Source organism: Pongo abelii, chromosome 13 (assembly GCF_028885655.2).
Source record: "Pongo abelii isolate AG06213 chromosome 13, NHGRI_mPonAbe1-v2.0_pri, whole genome shotgun sequence".
NCBI lineage: Eukaryota > Metazoa > Chordata > Mammalia > Primates > Hominidae > Pongo > Pongo abelii.
In genome coordinates this window covers 23,383,590-23,405,745 of record NC_071998.2, presented here as the reverse complement: position 1 = coordinate 23,405,745, position 22,156 = coordinate 23,383,590, and the positions used below count along the sequence as shown (strand labels likewise).

Here is a 22,156-nt window from a genome sequence, read left to right as displayed (position 1 = left end):
CTCCTTTTATCCACCATTCCCATCTCTTCACTTCACTTTACCCCGTGGACTCATTCTGACCAGTCTATTCTCCTTAACTTCCCCATCCCCATTCCCACGAGTCCCTTCCTCCTTGTCCTCACATTCTTGTCCCAAAGGAATTTTTCTTTTTCTTTTTTTTGAGACAGAGGCTCGCCCTGTAGCCCAGCCTAGAGTGCAGTGGCGCCATCTCAGCTCTCTGTAACCTCTGCCTCCTGGGTGCAAGCGATTCTGCCACTTCAGCCTGCCGAGTAGCTGGAACCAAAGGCATAGGCCACCACGCCCGGCTAAATTTTGTATTTTTGGTAGAGACGGGGTTTCCCCATGTTGCCCAGGCCCGTCTCTAACTCCTGAGCTCAAGCGATCCTCCTACCTTGACCTTCCGAAGTGCTGGGATTACAGGCGTGAGCCACTGCGCCCAGCCTCAGATGCATTCTTTATCCAACCCTTTGCTGTGTGCCTAGCTCCAGGCTAGGTGGGAACACAGGCCTTGCTGTTTGGGAGCCCACAGAGGGTGTGCAAGAGAACTAAACAGAATACAGGACAGGCTATGTGCAGGAGTGTGATTTTATTTTCTGTGCTGGGAGATTTATGAGGAGAGAGAGGGCAGGCAAAGAGGAAGAGGAGAGAGGCCCTTTTCTCATCCCTGTCCCCACCCCCACAGTGCACAACCCAAACACTTGGCCCCAACTATTTCTAGAGCCTCATATGTCTCTCTTCCCTGCGAGGCCCTGGTCCACTCCTGTGATTCATTCAACTATGTGAACATTATGCTCTTATTACCACCTGGACAGATGTCATCCCTTCTCACAGGAAACCCGAGTCATCCCACTTAACCCACTGAGCACAGAGTTCTGCTTTCTTCCTCAGCATCACCATGGAAGGCAAGACAGTCCCAGTTTCCCAAGGAGTCTTCTGTGGTGAAGCAACTCAGTCCTTCAGGAACTTTTTCCAAACCCTTTATGAATTACCACTCAGGCTAATGTGCAGTTTCCAGTTCTGGAAAGCAGGACTTCTATTTATTTATTCCAGATTTACCCCACTCAAGTCTAGGTATATTGAGGTTTAGAGAGCCAATCTCCATGCTACTTATGACTTTGCATATTTTGGTCTGGCCACCTCCATGTTAGCCTTTGCTTCTCTGCCTCTTTTACCTGGGCTTCTGTAGCAGATGGACCTGACTTTCTTAGGTCTCTGCAGCCTTGGGGAAGCTGCTAGTCCCATATGAACATGCCCTAATTTTATGTTGGGGTTGGGCTTTACGTTGAAGTTCATGTACTGTGTTTGAGCCTCCTGACCCTATATTTACAGGCAGTTTGCTTTTATTTATTTTTTACTTTTGTATTTTTTATTTTTGAGACGGCGTTTCGCTCTTGTCACCCAGGGTGGAGTGCAGTGGCGCAATCTCGACTCACTGCAACCTCCACCTCCCCGATTCAAGGGACCTGTCTCAGCCTCCCAAGTAGCTGGGATTACAGGCACACGCCACCATGCCTGGCTAATTTATTTTATTTTAGTTTAGTTTAGTTTTATTTTTTTTTTGAGACGGAGTCTTGCTCTGTCATCCAGGCTGGAGTGCAGTGGTGTGATCTTGGCTCGCTGCAAGCTCCGCCTCCTGGGTTCACGTCATTCTCCTGCCTCAGCCTCCCAAGTAGCTGGGACTATAGGCGCCTGCCACCACGCCCAGCTAATTTTTTTGTATTTTTGGTAGAGACAGGGTTTCACCGTGTTAGCCATGATGGTCTTGGTCTCCTGACCTCGTGATCTGCCCGCCTTGGCCTCCCAAAGTGCTGGGATTACAGGTGTGGGCCACCGCACCCAGCCAATTTTTGTATTTTTAGTAGAGGCGGAGTTTCACCATATTGGTCGGGCTGGTCTCGGACTCCTGACCTCAGGTGATCCACAGGCCTAGGCCTCCCAAAGTGCTGGGATTACAGGGGTGAGCCCCCGCGCCCCAGGAGTTTGCTTTTAAAATGAACATTATTGAGGTTTGGTTTACATATAATAGAATGTACCATTTTAGTTGTACGTGTTGACAAATTTTAACAAATTTACACACGTATAAACCACCACCACACTCAAGATATAGGATACTTTCTCTATTCCAAGAAGTTCCCCGTGCCTCATCCCACCTCCTATGCCCCATCCCACCTCCTATGCCCCACCCCTGGCCTGCCTAGGTAACCACAGATCTGCTTTCTGTCATTACAGATTCGATTTATCTTTTCTAGCAACTTGCAGTTTGAACAAGCTTGGGGATGGGTTTCTCTAGCCCATTAGGGAGACATTAGAGACTAGTTACACTGAGAGCAGGGAGAGGTGACAGCAGACAGAAAGCAGAAAAAACTGGGTCAACTGGCCCCGTACGCATCAGCACTGCTCCATGGAGGGAAGGGTTGTTTTAGTTCAGAGTAAATATTGGCGTGTGGGTTGTGAGAAAAGGTTGGGTTGTGCTAGGTTGTATTTATCATTTTCTTGCCTCAGTGAAGACCAATTTGAGTCAGTGCTAATCAGGTGAGGGATGTCCTAGAGATGTTTGAGAAGTTGTCCCTGTCCTCTGGGAATTCAGTTAAATGGGGGAGACAGAACACAGGCAGAAAAAGATAAAGGAGGATGGGATCCCTAGGGATGAAGGGGAGAGAGGCCTGCAGGTTAGAGCAGCAGAAAGGCTTCAGGGAGGAGGTAGGTAGGACTGGGTTGCCAGGGGTGAGGGAAGATCAGGGTTGGGTTTGTTAGAGGATAGAGAGGAGTTTAAATTCCATTTGTTCATATCACTCCACTAGTGGCCTTTTAGTTCCCTGTTGCTCTCAGGATAAAGTTCCAAAAGTCCAGTTTGCTTGGTATGGCCTTTGCCACCCTGCCTGGTCTTGCCTTTGCTACCCATCCTACTTCAAACTTCACCATTTCTCTATGAAAATTCCACAATCCCAGCAAACTGAACTGCCCTCACTTCCTAGAAAGTGATACTCACACTGTTTATCTCCTCTAAGCTTTTGAAATCTTATCTGTCTGCGTCTACCTACTCTACTCCACCCTACCCCAAATCTTTCCTTCATATCCTATTCATACTTCGGGTCTAAGCTTGGCCTTCATATTCTTCTACAAAGGATTAAGTCCCCTTTCTGGAGGCAGAATAGGGTGATATCCCCTCTAGACTATAAACTCTGTTATGGTAAGGATCATGTCTGTCTTGTTCATTGTTGATTCCCCTCTACCTAGTACAATACCTGGAATATATTAAATTCTAAGAAAATGAGTTCAATATGAATTCTGAATGCCCGAAGTTGTTCTTGGAAATTATCATCTGAATGTGTCTGAAGGATGGGAAGGGGTGAAGCTGGGATGGGGAGACTAGTGGGGAATTATAACAAGGAAATGTAACTGTGTAAGTATGGTTTTCCAGGTACATGTTTATATCTGCTTTGGCAGTAGGGCTATGAATGATTCAAATTTGAACCACACGTATCCATGCCTTAAGAGATGGGTTTTGGAGACTAAGATATAAAAATATTGATATGTAAATATTCATGCAGTAATTATTTATCATACCCACTCTGTGTTAGGTACTGTTCTAGGTATTGGTGATATAGCAAGAAACAAAACAAACAAAAATCCCTGCTCTCGTGGAGCTTATTTTTTAGTTGGAGGTGAAGTGGCAATAAATAAATTTGTAAAATATATAGTATATTAGATGGTGATAGATGCCAAGAATAAAACTAAATCAGAGAAGTAGACTAAGAAGTTCAGGGAATCAGAAGATTATCATTTAAATAGGATGGACAGGGAAGGTGTTACAGAGGTGGCATATGAGCAAAGACCTGAAGGAAATGAAAGAGCTATGCAATATCTGGGGGTGGGGTGTGGGGTGAAGGGGTGGGGATAGGGGAGGCATTCCAGACAGATGGCATAGCAAGTATAAAGTCCCTGAGATGGGAGCCTGCTACACGTGTTCTGGATCAGCAAGGAAGGGAGTGGGGAATGTGGCAGGAGATAAGGTCAAAGAGGTGCATTCCCCTACCCCATAGAGTTAATCAAATAACCTGTGGCATATTAAATTGGTCATTATGGAGCTCCATAAATCATAATTTGTAATTAAAATGCTTGAATGTCAGGCACCGTAAACCATGTCCAGCTCAAAACATCACTGGTAATGCCCCAATAGCAAAGCGTCCTTCCTGAAAATTGTGAGAGTGCCAACTGGCTGCATGTATACATGTACAGGAGGAGCTTTGCAGCGTTGCCAAACATTGCCTGGCAGCCAAACTTCTTAGTAGAAAACCGAATTAGAATCTTCTGTGAACTCCAGTTAAAAGCTAATTTTAGTTTATGACTAACAAATTTTAGTACCCCTTTATAACTCAGTTGGTTACCATAAAAAAAAATCAAAGTCTGGAATTTTACATCATTCTCCTGTAAAAGCCAAGGAAAAGATTTTATTTTGGATCATTTTGTGGTCTCTCAAGAGGCTCCTATAGTGCAATACTTTCAGAAATATTGATCTAGATTAGGGGGTGACTAGGGTAGGAGTGAGTGGGCAGGGTTGGGCATAAGGCCAGAAGAGAGTCTTGGATGATTCAGAGATTCTGAGCCTGGTGATGGGGCCTGGTATCCATAGATGAAAAGATAGGAGGTGAACAGAATGTAGGGGAAGTTGATGTGTTTCTGTATGTCCAAAGTAAGATAGCTTCACTCCTGTGACCTCAGTGTCATTCTTACACGTATATTCCTCAAGCCCTAGATATGATCTTTTACTCCCTTACCTCTTAAATATCTCTCAAATTAAACACTTTTTTCATATACACTGCCACCTCCCTAGCTCAGCCTACAATCATCTCTCACCAAAGAGTGCTGTAAAAGCCTAGTAACTAGTTTTCCCTCATTCACTCGTGCCCTTTCCAATCCATTCTCTACACTGCATGAAAAGTGATCTTTTCAAACTGTAAATCTGATTGTGCCATCCCCAACTCAGAACACTTCAGTGACTTCCTATTGCTCTTAGGATAGGGACCAGATTTTTAGACAATCCCTCCAGAGACCTGAATGGGCCTGAGACCTATCCTGGTCTCTATACCTTAATTTGTACCACTCTTCTCCATTATTGCTGTACCTTAGTTCTGTGTGCTGCCCCCTCTTTCTGGAATGCTCTTCACACCCTCCCTCACACATGTACTCACTCCTAAGATTTCAGCCCCCAAATCAATCCCCACAACCTGCCCCCAATGCCCCCTGCCCTGTTATGGAAGGTAGGGTAAGTTTCCTCTGTTATATAGTCTCATTGCTCTGTGTTCCTTTCTTCCATAGCATGCATCATGGTTTGTAATTATTCACTTATTTGTGTAATTATTTGATTATTGTATGTCTCCCCCATTAGATTGTGAGCTCCTTGAGAGCAGGGCCTGTGGATGTTTTTGCTTATATCTGTATTCTCAGCCCCTAAAACAGCGGCCATGATGACGTCAGAAGCTCTTGATGAATGTTGAATGAATGATCAACTGTGGTTGGGGAAGTAGCACAGGGTTCTATGGAAGCACGTGGTAGGGGGTCTTCATTCTGATTCTGGGGGAATTAGGGAAGACTTCTGGGGGGACCACCAGTATTTAAGGTTTGGATAGAAGAAGAAGAGTCCAAAATGGAGAATAAGAAGGAGTAATCAGAGAAGTAAGAAGACAACAAGGAAAAATAATATCCCAGAAGCCAAAGGAAGAATGTGTTTCAGTGAAACTGTATGGTCAGCCAAGTTGCATGTTGCTAAGGTGTCAATGAAGATAAACACTAAGATATAACTATTAGATTTAATAACTTGGAAGTTATTGGGGACTTTGGAAAGGACAATTTCAGAGTGAAAAGCTAAACTGAATTGAGCTAAGAAGGCAGTAAGAACTATGTAGGCAAAGATTGTGTTTTTAAGATGAAAGACTTGAATATATTAAATGCTGAGGGGAAGGATCCTGAACGGAGAGAGAAGTTGAAGATAAAGGAGAAAGATTAAATGATGACTAGAGCCAAGTCTCTGAGGAGATGATGTTGTGGACAGGAGGAGGCACACTTTGTATCAGGACAGGAGAAGGGATGGATGCAGTTGATGATAATTTTGAGGTTTAGCAGCAGAAAGCTGAGAAAGTTTTTTCTTCTTTTCCCCTAGTTGTGTTATGGAATTCCTTCTGGAAGTGATAACTAGAAAACAGTTTTCGCCAATGGCAGTTCCATTTTGTTATGATTATAGTCATGCTATTTTCAGAGTTACGGTCTGAGGTTTGTCATGCACAATTATCAGATTACAAAACAGCTGTGACCATTTGAGGCCAGAACTTGTTTTCCTCCACTGTGTACTAGGGGGCCTAGCACATTGTTAGCACTCAGTACATGCCGGGTACTCAAATAATAATGGCAGAGGGCTCTTGTGCTCGTTGCTGGGCTTTGCAGCCTGCAAGTTGATGCTAAGGAGTAATGTTGACTCTCTGGCTCCAGCTGTGAGCAAGTCACATGAAATTGTTTTCTGCCAGTTAGGAATTTGTATCAAGTGTTCAATCTTTGCAGTCACTGAGCACTGACAGAGTTGTATGCAAGAAGCAAGCAAAGGACACAGCTGTTGTAACTTTAGTTTCACTAGTTTGAGTCTCACAACACTTTGTCCTACTCATAGAGTCACTGGATTCTGGTTTGTATGGTGGATTTATGTCCTCCATTTATCTCACCTCCTAGCTTGAGAACCCTGGGTGTGAGAACCAATTCGATCTTGGTTCCTCCTTAGCTGTCATCCGAGGACCTGGCACATAATAGATGCTTAATAAATGCTGGATGAATGAATAATGACTGAATGAGTTAGTTGATGAGTGAATAAATGAGTGATGGGAAGGTATGTACTGCGCTACTCTGAACACTAACTTTTCTTTCTTGGCCTGCAGAAGAAGCAATTCATGCCTCCTTTATCCTAGTTAAAGCAGCCTAATCCTATTAATTATGTAGGCACCCTACCCCTAATGTTAAGCTTATTTTTCTACTTTTATTCTTACATCACATCCATTTGCTCATTTACTTATTTTCTCAATGTGTCATGTATTCAGCCTCAAATCTTATTTGGGAACAAACTGGAGTGTATATGGACAAAATAATCTGCTGCTCCTTGGAGAGTCATCTGCTTCTGTGCCTCTGTGTCTTTGCTAATTATTTTGTTCCCTCTGCATGGAATGCCCAAGTCTTCTCTACTCTTTCTGCCCTTTACAGACCTGGCAAACTCTGAGGCACATTACTTTAGTTAAGCTCTTTAAGTTACAAAGAACAGAGGCTCACTGAAGTTACCTCAGATAAAAGAGGATGAGAGAAGGGAGAAGGTATATATGTGGGGAGTTACAGATGGTTATTATAAGTACATAGATAACCTAGAATTGAAATTAGAAAACAATTGATTCTGAAACAGGTAAAGGGACCAACTACTTCTCCATATCTCTCACAGCCTCTCTATTTCTCTTAACAACTATGTTTCATTCTTATTCCTATTTCCCAACTGGCCAGATGTCCATGGTCTCCGCTCCCTCATAATTTTAGTCTGTTTCCAGCTTATCATAGCTGTTCTGACTTCTCTACCTCACAAACATTTCCATGAATATCTCCATCCAACTACTGGTTCTCCCTGTAGTCCTAGTTCAAATTCTTAAGGAGGGAATCTGATTGACCCTAGCTCATCTGTTCATGCTAGGCAATGTCAGCAAGGGACAAGATCCTATGGCTCTTTAAGCAACCAAAGCTAGAAGGAGGTATTCTCTTTGCTCATCTCCTCCAGTGGAAGATATAACTTGGTTTACTCTAAAGTAACTTCCATATTGTTTCTGGTAAATCTCTTTCTCATGAATTGTGCAGGAAGGGGCCTCAGATTTCTTCTAGTCCAATGCTTTCATTCAGGGCTGATATTTACATTACAAAAGGTCCTGTCCTTTACAAAAGCCTTTACTATAGGGTTTTAAAAATAGCACATTTCTGCAATGAATTTTAAAATACAGCACACAGGCCAGGCATGATGGCTCATGGCTGTAATCCTAGCACTTTGGGAGGCTGAGGCAGGAGGATCACTTGAGCCTAGGAGTTTGAGACCAGCCTGGACAACACAGCAAGACCCCATCTCTACACACACACACACACACACACACACACACACACACACACACACACACACAAATTAGGCAGGTTGCATGCACCTGTAGTCCCAGCTACTCAGGAGGCTGAGGCAGGAGGATCCCTTGAGCCCAAGAGTTCAAGACTCCAGTGAGCTATGATTGTTACCACTGCACTCCAGCATGGGCAACAGAGTGAGAACCTGTCTCTAAAATAAATAAATAAAATGCAGTATACTTTATATATAACTTTAAAGACCTTGATTTAGGGGATTTATATTCTGGCCACAGTGCAGAAATCTACACTGGACTTTCCCTTACACTGTAAACAGCTGTAAGCCTGGGCACAATATATGACACTAATGTTTTTAGGTATTGGACAATAGACAACATAGGACAGTGATTCCTGAGGGAAGGAAAACACTCAACATGAGTCACACATTTACCCTTGCTCTCTGCCTAAGGACAATTTCTTGATCATGGCTCAGAGAGGTAGATCCAAAGGAGAGCATGATGGTACCAGGGAGTAACACAGATGTTGGAATTAGCAGGCAATGTCTTTAAAGCAGCTGCTATAAATTTATTTATGGACATAAAGGAAATATTATTTTAATGGATGCATGGATGCAGAATCTAAGCAGAAAAATGGAAACAGTAGAAAAATACAGTATCAGAAATAAAAAATTCGTTGGATAGGCCTAACAGCTGAATGTGAAGATAGATCCATGGAAATTATTTAATCTGAAGAACAGAGAGGAAGAAGGTTTTTTTTTTTTTTTTTTTTGAGATGGAATCTTGCTCTGTCTCCCAGGCTGGAATGCAGTGGCGCGATCTCGGCTCACTGCAAGCTCCTCCTTCCAGGTTCACGCCATTCCCCTGCCTCAGCCTCCCAAATAGCTGGGACTACAGGTGCCACCACCACGCCTGGCTAATTTTTTTTTTTTTTGTATTTTTAGTAGAGACGGGGTTTCACCATGTTAGCCAGGATGGTCTCGATCTCCTGACCTCGTGATCCACCAGTCTCGGCCTCCCAAAGTGCTGGGATTACAGGCGTGAGCCACCGCGCCCGGCCAAGAAGGTTTTGTTTGGTTTTGTTTTGTTTTTCTTGTAAAAAGAGAGCCTGGCTGGGCATGGTGGCTCATACCTATAATCCCAGCACTTTGGGAGGCCGAGACAGGAGGATCACTTGAGCCCAGAAGTTTGAGACCAACCTGGGCAACATAAAAAAACCTCATCTCTACAAAAAATTTAAAAATTAGCCAGGCGTAGTGGTATGCCCCTGTGGTCCCGCTATGTGGGAGGCTGAAGTGGAAGGATAGCTTGAACCCAGGAGATCAAGCCTGCAGTGAGCTGTGGCTGTGCCACTGCACTGCAGTCTGGGTGACAGAGGGAGACCCTGTCTCAAAAAAAAAAAAAAAGAGAAAAGAAAAAGAAAAAACAGGTGCCCTGTTACCGAGGCTCCATTAAAAAATAATAATAATAAAAGAGAGGGCCTTCGTGAGCTATGGAATATATTATATATGTATTTGGAACATGTGTGTAGTTGGAATACCAGAGGGAAAAAGAGGAGGAAAAAATATTTGAAGAAATAATGGTCAAAAGTTTTCTAAACTTGGTGGAAAACATATAGGACTGTCAGAAACTCAGTGAGCCCCAAGCAGGATAAATACAAATAAAACCACATCTAGGTCTTTCATAGTCAAACTACTGAAAACCAAAGATAAAACTAAAACCTTGGAAGTAGCCAAAGAAAAATGACAAATTGCATACAGGGAAACAATTATATGAATTGTGATTGACTTCTCATCATAAACAAGGTAGGCCAGAAGACAATGGAATGGCTTTGTTTTTTTTTTGAGACAAGGTCCCACTCTGTCACCCAGGCTGGAGTGCAATGGCATGCTCACAGCTCACTAGAGACTTGACCTCCTGGGCTCAAGTGATCCTCCTGCCTCAGCCTGCCAAGTAGCTGGGACCACAGGCATGCACCACCAAGCCCAGCTAATTTTTTTTTTATATATAGAGACAGGGTCTCACTATGTTGCCTAGGCTGGTCTTGAATTCTTGGGATCAAGTGATCCTCCTGCCTCAGCCTCCCAAAGTGCTAGGACTACAGCACTTTTTTTCTTTCTATTAGTTTTCTTTTTGTTGTTGTTTTTGGTTGTTTGAGACAGAGTCTTACTCTGTCGACCAGGCTGGAGTGCAATGGTGTGATCTCAGCTCTCTGCAACCTGTGTCTCCCAGGTTCAAGCAATTCTCCTGTCTCAGCCTCCTGAGTAGCTGGGATTACAGATGCTCACCACCATGGTGGCTAATTTTTTTTGTATTTTCAGTAGAGACAGCATTTCACCATGTTGGCCAGGTTGATCTCAAACTCCTGGCCTCAAGTGATCCTATTGTCTTGGCCTCCCAAAGTGCTGAGATTACAGGCGTGAGCCACCGCGCCCAGCCCTTCTATTAATTTTCTTAAAAGACAGATGACTGTTTAAAGCAAAAAACAAAACAAAACCATTATTGTCAAGTGGGGCTTACACTGTATACAGAAATAAAATATGTGACAACAATAGAGCAAACGATGAAGTAGTGGTGGTAAATAGAATTAGCATGTTATGAGATTATTACATTGTGAAGTGTGAAGTGATACAATATTTATTTTTAGTAGACTATGATAAGTTCAGGATGCATATTGTAACCCTTAGAGCAACCACACATGCACAAAATACAAAAAGGCACGTATGAAAAGCCAATAGAGAAAGCAAAATGGAGTACTAAAAAATTTCAGTTAATACAAAAGAAGGCAGAAGATGAACAGAGAAACAAAAGCAGATGAGAAAAACTAGAAAACAAAGAGCAACATGGTAAAGACCTCCAATTAAGAGGCAGAGTTTGTCAGACTAGGAAAAAGAAAAAAACAACTATATGTTGCCTGTTACAAGAAATATATTTTAAATGTAAAAACATAGAATGTTTGAAAATAAAAGAATGGAAAAATAAACTATGCAAATGGAAAGCATAAGAAATCTGTATGAGTATCATTATCAGACAAAGTAGTCTTCAAGACAGGAAGTATTCCCAGAGATAAATGGGGACATTTTAAAATGACAAAGGGTCAATTCAAGAGGGATACATAAAATCACAAAGTGTATGCCTCAAGATATAAGAATCAAAAGAACTTCAAGATGTAAGCATCAAAAAATGACAGAACTAAAGGGAGAAGTAGAAATATTCATAATGATAATTTGATATTTTAACATTATTCTCTCAGTAGATCTGAACAGTGCTGTTAACCAACTTGACCTAATTAACATTTATAGAACACTACACTCAAGAACAGTAGAATGAAAACTACGCCCAAGAACTGCAGAATTTTCACAAGGATGAGCCATATACTGGGACATAAAATAAGTTCAAATGCATTTCAAAAGGTTAATATCTTACAGTTTAACTTAATTCAAATTCAACATCCATCCTTGCCAAAAAAGAATCCCAGCATATTAAGAGTAGTTTGAACAAAATAGAAGTAAATAATATCTTTAAAATCTCTGGGTATTTAGAAATTAAAGAATACTTCTGAATAACCTATAGGTCAAGAAAATCATAAGGGAAATTAGAAAATATTTTTAATTGTAATGAAAATAAAACATAAAAATTGTGAGGTGCTGCTAGAATTGTGCTTAATAGAAAGGTATGGTTTTAAACGCTATATTAGAAAAGAAAGGCTAAGTGTGGTGGCTCATGCCTGTAATCCCAGCACTTTGGGAGGCTGAGGTGGATGGATCACTTGAGCCCAAGAGTTGGAGACCAGACTAGGCAACATAGTGAGACTCCTTCTCTACCAAAAAAAAAAAAAATTAGCTGGGTATGGTGGCGTTTGCCTGTAGTCCCAGCTACTTGAGAGGCTGAGGTGGGAGGGTCACTTAAGCCCATGAAGTAAAGGCTGCAGTGAGCCATGATTGTGCCACTGCACTCTAGCCTGGGCAACAGAGTGAGACCCTGTCTCTCCTGGTCCCCAGCCACCACCACAAAAAAAAAAAAAAAAAGAGAAGAAAAGTTTAAGATCGTCTGGGCACAGTGGCTGAAGCCTGTAATCCCAGCGCTTTGGGAGGCCGAGGTGGGCGGATCATGAGGTCAGGAGTTCGAGATCAGCCTGGCCAACTTAGTGAAACCCTGTCTCTACTAAAAAATACCAAAAATTAGCCAGGCGTGGTGGTGGGCACCTATAACCCCAGCTAGTCAGGAGGTTGAGGAAGGAGAATTGCTTGAATCCAGGAGGCGGAGGTTGGAGTGAGCTAAGATTAAGCCATTGCACTCCAGCCTGGGCTACAGTGTGAGACTCCGTTAAAAAAAAAAAAAAAAAATCAAAATATTTCTTCATATTAACAGGATAAAGAAGAAAAAATCCTATAATGATGACATCTCAATAGATTCAGAAACAAAAACATTGACAAGATTAAACATCCATCCACAAAAGATTGTTATAATGATCAAATAAGATAATATACTCCAAAATGTCTAGTAAACTGAAAGATGCTATATAAATGGAAGTATTTTTATTGTCATCCTTCTGCTGTGACACCCTGAGATGCACAGGCTCCTTTCTAATAAGATTTCTTGGGACCTGGAAAACATACTATTCAATTATTCATTCTAAGCCCTCAGAATGGAACTCAATTGCCTTGCATGGCAGACTGCATGGAATAATAAAAATAATGACAGCCAAAATGTCTACATTGCCACTAGTACTTGAGGGCTTACTTTATGCTGGGCTCTGTGTCAGTGCTCTTCATACATTATTTTATTTTATACTCACAGCAATTCTATGAGGAGGGCACTAATATTTTTCTCCCCCTTACGACGCGGAAATGAAGTTTAGGGACTAAACACCTTGCTCAACGTCTTACATATAATTCGTAGCAGAGCCAGGTATCCAGCAAAGGCTTACTCTAGAGCTCCAGCTTTTAAATCCTATACTTTCTGGCCTTCTGCAACCTTATCTGGGAAGAGTCCTATATAATTGGCTTCTGCCCTCCTGTGTTTCCAGGGAGGAATGGGGCTGGTCTTGTATTCTCTTTTCCAGCATTCTGAGCACTGTGCTAACACTGCATTCATAGGAAAGAAAAATTTATCTTGTTGAATTTTACATTCTTAATTAGCATTTGAAATTATAAAAGTAATGCATATTCACATTTAATAGGCTGGGTGCAGTGGTTCACGCCTCTAATCCCAGCATTTTGGGAGGCTGAGGCAGAAGGATCACTTGAGGCCAGAAGTTTGAGACCAGCCTGGGCAACATAGTGAGACACTGCCACTACAAAAGATTTAAAAATTAACTAGGCCTGTTGGTACATGCCTGTATTCCTAGCTACTTGGGAGGGTGAAGCAGGAGGATCCCTTGAGCCCAGCAGGTCACAGCTGCAGTGAGCCATGATTGTGTTGCTGCACTCTAGCCTGGCGATGGAGTAAGACCCTGACTCAAAAAAAAAAAAAAATTATGACAATGAGTATATAACAGTATTAGTCCCCTTCCCCACAATTCTGTAGTCACACTGCATGGACAAAAACCACTGTCAACAGATTCTATATATTCTTCCAGAAATTTTGTATGTATATGCAAATACACATATACACATATTCTTAAAGTAAACAGATGGGGCATCTATTCCTGTAACTTGCTTTTTTATTTGACAATATGCCTTGGAGAGCTTTCCATAGCAATACATAAAAGTTTACTTCATTCTTTCTACTTTATTTTTTCAACAATATACTATTTTTTAATTGACAAAATTGTATATTTATCATGTAAAACATATTTTGAAATATGTATACATTGTGGAATGGCTAAATCAAGCTAATTATTATTATTATTATTATTTTGAGACAGAGTCTCGCTCTGTCACCCAGGCTGGAGTGCAGTGGCATGATGTCGGCTCACTGCAACCTCCGCCTCCTGGGTTCAAGCAATTATGCTGCCTCAGCCTCCCGAGTGGCTGGGATTACAGGTACTTGCCACCAGCCTGGCTAATTTTTGTATTTTTAGTAGAGACGGGGTTTCACCCTGTTGGCCAGGCTGATTTCGAACTCCTGACTTCAGGTGATCCACCCGCCTTGGCCTCCCAAAGTGCCGGGATTACAGGTGTAAGCCACCATGCCCAGCCAATCAAGCTAATTAACATATGCATTACCTAGCATATTTATAATTTTTGGGAGTGAGAACACTTAAAACCTATTAGCAATTTTCAAGAATACAATATATTGGTTGGTTGGTGGGTGGGTGGGTGGGTGGGTGGGTTAGTTGGTTGGTTGGTTGGAGACAGGGTTTAGCTCTGGTGCCCAGGCTGGAGTGCAGTGCGTGGTCACAGCTCACTGCAGCCTTGACCTTCTGGGCTCAAGTGATCCTCCCACCTCAGCCTCCCAAGTAGCTGAGACTATTGGTACACCCCACTACACCTGGCTAATTTTTAAAAATTTTTGTAGGGACAGGGTATCTTGCTATGTCACCCAGGTTGGTCTCGAACTCCTGGACTCAAGCATTCCTCCTGCCTAGGTCTCCCAAAGTACTGGGACTACAGGCATAAACCACCACACCCGGTCCAATACATTGTTATTTACTATAGTGACTATGTTGTACGATAGTTATTCTTTTAAAAATATGCATAACATCCCATTGAATTGCTGTAATTATTTTGTTATTTATTTACCTAGACTCCTATTGGCGAATATTTGTGTTTTTCCATTTTAAAAAATTACAAATAAAGCTGAAGCAAGCAATTTTGTACATACATCTTATGCAGTTGTGACTATTTCTTTTTTTTTCTTTTCTTTTCTTTTTTTTTTTCTTTTTTTGAGACAGGGATTTGCTCTGTCGCCCAGGCTGGAATGCAGTGGCTCAGTCTCATCTCACTGCAGCCTCTACCTCCCGGGTTCAAGCGATCCTCCCACCTCACCCTTCCGAGTAGCTGGGACTACAGGCATGCACCACCATGCCTGGCTAATTTTGTTTATTTTTTTGTAGAGTTGAAGTCTCACTATGTTGCCCAGGCTGGTCTTGAACCCCTGGACTCAAGTGCTCCTCCTGCCTTGGCCTCCCAAAATGCTGGGAGTACAGGCATGAGCCACTGCACCCAGCCTGAGGTGTGATTATTTCTTTTTTTTTTTTCCTTTTTTTTTTTTTTTTGAGACAGAGTCTCCGTCTGTCCCCCAGGCTGCAGTATAGTGGCGCAATCTCGGCTCACTGCAACCTCCGCCTCCCGGGTTCAAGTGATTCTCCTGCCTCAGCCTCCTGAGTAGCTGGGATTACGAGCACGTGCCACCATGTCCGGCTAATTTTTGTATTTTTAGTAGAGACAGGGTTTCACCATGTTGGTCAGGCTGGTCTCGAACTTCTGACCTTGTGATCCGCCCGCCTCGGCCTCCCAAAGTGTTGGGATTACAGGCAGGAGCCACCGTGTCCGGCAAGGTGTGAATATTTCTATAAGAAAACTCAAGAAAGTGGAGCCATTGAGTTGAGGGGTATATGCATTTTAAACTTTGGTACACATTGCAAACTTTGGTACAAAAAGTTTGCATCAATTGGCACTACCACAACAATGTATGTGTGCCTGTTACCCTGCATAGACCACTGTTCAAAGTTTTAATATTTTTTTCAACTGTACACACTTATTGAGTGCCTTCTGTGTGTTTTAGACACTGCACTAGGCTCAGAGATTTAAAATGTATTCAGTGTAGCTGGGGGAAGATTTGTTGGTGAATTGCTGCTGTTCCTTTGGGACTAAGAGCTTTTACCCTTTTAGAAACGGAAACTGCAAGCTGGTGAGGTATTTAGTTTCAATTTAGCTTAATGGAAAACTGTTAGTGAGTTTTAAAATAAGGACCAAGACAACTGAGATGGTAAAAGAAGTCTCCTGGGCCCCAGGAAGGAGGATGCAGCATCTGTGGGTTTGCATGCTTTGAAGAGCCCCTCTTTCCAGGAACAATCATGTTTCAGCATTGAACTCTTGAGCGGAGATGTGAGCTGCTGAAATCTAGTCATCCCTAAGGCAGGTGCTTCCTAGTAGGTAAAGGGCCACACAGATCCCGTGTGACTGACAGCAGAGCAGGGTCTATAAGTGGGAAGGTAATGCTGTCAGCCATCATTTATTGGGCACGCACTCTGGCCAGTTGCACATAAAGTGCACCACACTATGCACCTTATGTGTGTTGTTGACTCATTTAATCCTCATAACAAGCCTATGATTGTCTGAGAGTGTCATTATAATGCCCATTTTTAAAATGAGGATACTGAGGTTCAAAGAAGACAATTAACTTGCCTGGGGTCATAAAACTATTAGCAGAGTGGGGATTCAAACCCAGCTATGGTTGACTTCAAAGCCCACACTTGGGTTCCATGGCTCCATCTGATCACATATTCATTTTTAAAATATTATATATTTATAATAGAGAACAGCTTAAGAATTTTTTATCCCCTTATTTATCCCTAAAATACGCTCAGGGACAAATAGATCGCTTGCATTGTTCAGTGGGGTCATGAACCAAAACAGGTCTAAATGCAGGTAAATGACCAGTAGGTGGTAATAATAATTATCTCTTACATTGACAGAATTTTTGTTTTCAGTGTATCCTTCCATTGACCATGTCATTTGATCTGAACAATTCTCAGTGTCGTTGTCTTTAAAAGGGGAACAGTTTTACCTACTTTGCAGGAAGGCTGTGAAGATTGGGAATAATGACCGTACAATGCCCAGCAAGGTGCCTAGCTATTAGTGAGTGCTCACTAGATTGCAGTTAGGGATGGTGATGGTAATCAACTGGTCTCTGCCTCTCTCCCCTCCCCTAATCCCGCTGCAGATAGTACTAGGTTGATAGACTTCAAACATCTGCCCTTGGTGTGTCACTGCTGTACATGAGAATGCCTCTTTCCAACCACCTCATTCTCTCTCAGCTCCTCTCCACAGCTTTCCAGACTTCTTTGGGACTTCCTCTCTGCCCTTTGGCTTCCTCAAGTGTTCAAGGACAGACCAAGTGGGGCTGCACTGGAAGCTGCTTATGGAAAAAGACAGTCCTTAGGGCTGGGCCGAGTTAGGAGGGGTGTTAGCTTAAAGATCATCCAAAAGTGTGCTGAGCCAAGGAGGTGATCCAGAGCTGTGCTAGAAGAACAAGGGGGTTAAAGGCCCAGAGAGGTGGCATCTTGAATGAGGTAAGGGGACCCATGCAGAGGCTAGCCTGACAGAAGGGTGGCCAGACATCATGGTTGGTAGTATTGAGGGAAGGGAAAGGATGCTCGGCATAGAGCAGTGAAGTCGGATGGACCATGGAAGAAATCCTGTGAACCTAAGGAAAGAGAGGAGGCATTTTATTTGGGCAGCTCCCTTCTAAATCAGCCACTATCACCTGTGTGAGGCTTGGGGCATATCTAACCACTGGGCACACAGGCTCAGTCCCTCTGCTTACATGGCTCTTCCCTACATAAGCTTAGGGAGAATTGTACATGACTGAGTGTGGCCGTATGAGGGGAAAAGTAGGAGATGAGGTAGATGCCATGTTCAGGGGCTTGGGCTTCATCTCATGGCGGAGGGTGGGCTCTTGGAGGCTTTATTTTGTTATTTTATTTTATTTTGAGACAGGGTCTCGCTGTGTTGCCCAGATTGGAATGTAGTGGCACAATCATAGCGCACTGCAGCCTTGAATTCCTGAGGTCAAGCAATCCTCTTATCTCAGCCTCCCAAGTAGCTGGGACTACAGGCACACACCACCACACCCAACTAATTTAAAAAATTTTTAATTGGAGACGGGGTGTGGCTTTGTTGCCCAGGCTGGTCTTGAACTCTTGGAGGCTTTAAATCAAGAGAATGACACAATCATATTTATGTTTTAGGAAGATCATTTGTAGATAGTGATTAAGAGTTTGGGTTCAAATCCTGGTCAACTTTGGGTCAGTTGCTTGATGTCTCTATACCTCAGTTTTCTCATTTGTAAAGTAGGAATAATGATAGTTCCTACTCCATATGGTGGTTGTGAAGATTAAATGAAATAATGTGCATAAATAGCTTAGTAAATGACCGGCCCAGAGTAAGTTCTCAGTAGCAGTAATTATAATGATATAATCATTAGAGTAGGGAGAAACTGGAGTCAGGGAGATCAAATGTAGTTAGGCAAAAGATAGTAAGGGCCTGAAATAAGGAGAGGATTATTAAGAAAGATATTAAAGAAATAGAATTGTTAGGCTTTGAAACATAATGCTAGTGAGAGGGTGAAGAAAGGGCAAATATCTTTAATGGTTCCCAGTTTCCAACCTGGGTGACTAAATGGATAGTGGTGCACTTGAGTGAGAGGGGGAATCCTGGAGGAAGTGGCATTTTAGGGTGAAAAAAACATAATGAGGTCAGTTTTAAAGATATTGAGTTTGAGTACTCTGTCATCAATTTGAACAGGAGGTTCTGGGAAGTCTAAGCTACAGAAATAGATCTGGGGAGACCAAGACCCTGTCTCTCTCTCTCTCTTTTTTTTTTTTTTTTTTTTTTTTTAGTCTCAGCTCACTGTGACCTCTGCCTCCCAGGTTCAAGTGATTCTCCTGCCTCAGCTGCCTGAATAGCTGGCATTACAGGCGTGCACCACCATACCCGGCTAATTTTTGTATTTTTAGTAGAGATAGGGTTTCACTATGTTGCCCAGGCTGGTCTCGAACTCCTAGCCTCAAGTGATCCACCTTTCTCAGCCTCCCCAAGTGCTGGGATTACAGGCTTGAGCCACAGTGCCTGGCCACGAGACCCTGTCTCAGGGAAAACAAATAATAATAAGTAGATTTGAGCTTTGTCATAAGGTAGAAGATGGGAGATGAAGCTACAGATGGGGATAAGAGCACTCAAGGGGAGGGTGTACAATAGGAAGACCAGAGGGTCAAGCATATATCCCTGGAGAGGTCAAGGATGTTGAGGAGCCTTTGGAGAGATCAGTGACATGGAAAAGAAGGTAGAGAAGTTTCAAGAAGGAGGGAGGGAGCCCTCAGCAATGTTGAGTCCTATAAGAGAACTGAGAAGTGACCACTAGGCAGCTGAGTTGTGATCGGTGACTTTTATAAGAGCAGTGACCTCCATCCAAATGGTAGCCTCTGTGCTAGTGATCCAAAGACGAATAAGACTCAGTTCCTGCTCTCACAGTGCTCACACTGAAGTCCACAACAAGAATGGAAAAATGCTCTGCTGTGAAAGAGTTCAGGCTGAGACATCTGTTATCCCATTGATCCACAGGGCTAAATTGTCTGCCACGGTGGGCTGGGAGGGTTTCCTCTCCCTGCTTCACTCTTTCATAGACATCTTCCCTTGGCCAAATAGAGTGGCCTATCTAAGAGAAGAGGACCTTCTTTGGTCAATAGCATAAAGGATGCCAAGCTGCCTCCTATGTGTACTTCAGTGTGATGCTTCTTTTCATAATACTATTTCCTTCTGTAGACCAGACCCAGAGACTGCAACAGAGTGTCTATTTACGTTTGATCATTCAGTACTTGTGATGGAAGGTGGAGGGTAGCCTTGCTTAAAGTGAGGAAAGGAAGAGTAGAGGGAGGTAGGAGAAAGGTGGGAAAGGAAAAGTTAGATAAAGGACTAGCAGAGGCTAGTTGGGTAGGGTTTTGTTAGGCAGAGATAGTGGAAGCAGGGAGAGGGAAGGGGAAGATGGCATTCCTGGCAGAGGAATGGTAACAGCAAAGGTGGAGAGGTGGGAAAACACAGGCCAGGCTCAGGGACTCGCTGGACTGCACCTCGGAGTCCTAGCACATGAGTGGTAGAACAGGTTGGAATGGAGGCTTGGGGCCAGATGATGGAGTTTTGAGGGCTAGGGGAGGAGTTTGAGCTTTCTTCTGTAGCTTGATAGCTTCTGGGAGGAACCATCAAAAGCCTTTCAGAAATTCAGGCTTGTCTGTCTCAGGCTTCTCATTCTGCAAGACCAAGGGCCCAAAGTGGCAGCCTGACATTCTGTCTCCTTTGCCATGGTTGGGAAGTTAGGGCTGTAGCTGATTTCACTGGCCTGTTTTGCATTTATTATAGTGTGGCTTTTATAGTGTGTTAATTGAAATATTTCCAACTGCCAAAAACAATTACACTCAAATTGCCTTGTCAGTTCTTTTATTGCCAGATAAATGTTTTACAGACATATTTACAGGGGGCAGTGGTAACTGGATCTCGTTTTCTATTTAAGGCTTGTGGTTTCGGTTGGGATTGGCCCTCCTGTGCTCTATTGTGAGCCTGAAAGTTGTTACACGTTGTGACGCTTCCATCCCATTACCTTATGGATCAGAGGCTCTTCAAAGGAAAGTAGCTCTCTGGCTCTTGTGGCTTAGCCTCAGAGAAGGGTTCCCATCGTTGGAAACCTTGGCAACCTGACAGCAATTTGAATCCTGCTGCCTGCTCTACCAGCAACAATCCCAGCCCAAGATGAGACATGCTTTTCTCTTTCCCTGGAATTCCTTTCCTCCCTTCCACCCTCCAACGCTCTCCCAAAGACCCTATCATGCAAGAGCTGCAAGAGCTATAAGTGCCCATCTAGTCTAACTCCCTGTCTTTGCATTTGGGAAACTGACTCCTCTCTCTTTGCATTTGGGAAACTGAGGCTCCCCCAAGATCACACAAGTGGTCAGTGACAGAGCTGGAAGCAGGGGTTCCTTTCCAATGTGCCATGCTGCCACCAACGTGTGCCCTTCGGCTCCTCTGCTGCATTGAACCCTCCTGCAGTGCACTACGCCTGGTCCTTCCAGGAGCCCCTCCCTCATGTCTCCAGTCCCCTCATATGCTTGATCATCTGAAACACCTATTTGTTCTGTATATATACTGTGGGATTTTTGTTGGTTTGTTTGGTGGAGCATTTTTGTTTTTTCGAGATGGAGTCTCACTCTGTCACCCAGGCTGGAGTCCAATGTGCGATCTTGGCTCACTGCAACCCCTGCCTCCTGGGTTCAAGCGATTCTCTTGCCTCAGCCGCTTGAATAGCTGAGATTACAGGTGTGTGCCACCACACCCGGCTAATTTTTTTTTTTTTTAGTAGAGACAGGGTTTCGCCATGTTGGCCAGGCTGGTCTCCAACTCGTGACCTCAGGTGAGCTGCCCACCTCAGCCTCCCAAAGTGCTGGGATTACAGGCATGAGCCACCGCGCCTGGCCAACTTTGTACATGATGTTTTCTTCTGAAAAACATTTTCTCCACCTAGACAATGCATACTTGTCCTTTGACACCCAGTTAAGAAATCGTCACCTCTGGCTGGGTGCGGTGGCTCATGTCTCTAATCCCAGCACATTGGGAGGCTGAGGCGGGTGGATCACCTGTGGTCAGGAGTTTCAGACCAGCCTGGCCAACATGGTGAAACCCTGTCTCTACTAAAAAATACAAAAAATAGGCCGGGTGCAGTGGCTCACACCTGTAATCCCAGCTTCTTGGGAGGCTGAGGCAGGAGAATTGCTTGAACCTGGGAGGTGGAGGTTGCAGTGAGCTGAGATGGTGCCACTGCACTCCAGCCTAGGCAACAGAGTAAGACTATCTCAAAAATAAATAAATAGGCTGGGCGTGGTGGCTCACGCCTGTAATCCCAGCACTTTGGGAGGCCAAGGCAGGCGGATCAACTGAGGTCAGGAGTTCAATACCAGCCTGGCCAACCTAGTGAAACCCCGTCTCTACTAAAAATACAAAAATTAGCTGGGCGTGGTGGCAGATGCCTGTAATCGGGAGGCTACTCGGGAGGCTGAGGCAGGAGAATCGCTTGAAACCAGAAGGCAGAGGTTGCAGTGACCCGAGATTGCGCCACTGCACTCCAGCCTGGGCGAAAGAGTGAAACTCTGTCTCAAAATAGTAATAATAATACTGTTTTTGAAATCTCTTCATTGCCTGGTACAGAGATGAACACTTAGAATATGCTTTAAAAATATTTGTTGAACTAGTTGCAAATAAGAAATTCCCAGTGCTAAGTTACTTGGTTGTGCTCTTCATGGGTCAGTCCCACTGATGCTGAAACTGGGTTGCCTCAGATATAGGACCTGTCTGGCTGGGCGAAAA

The 22,156-nt window shown here is 43.5% G+C and overlaps 1 protein-coding gene across 9 annotated transcripts in view; it reads left to right on the top strand.

Moving 5' to 3' along the window:
- Positions 1-22,156, top strand: part of DNAI1 (dynein axonemal intermediate chain 1) — a 60,089-nt gene that overhangs the window by 518 nt on the left and 37,415 nt on the right. The window lies entirely within an intron of this gene.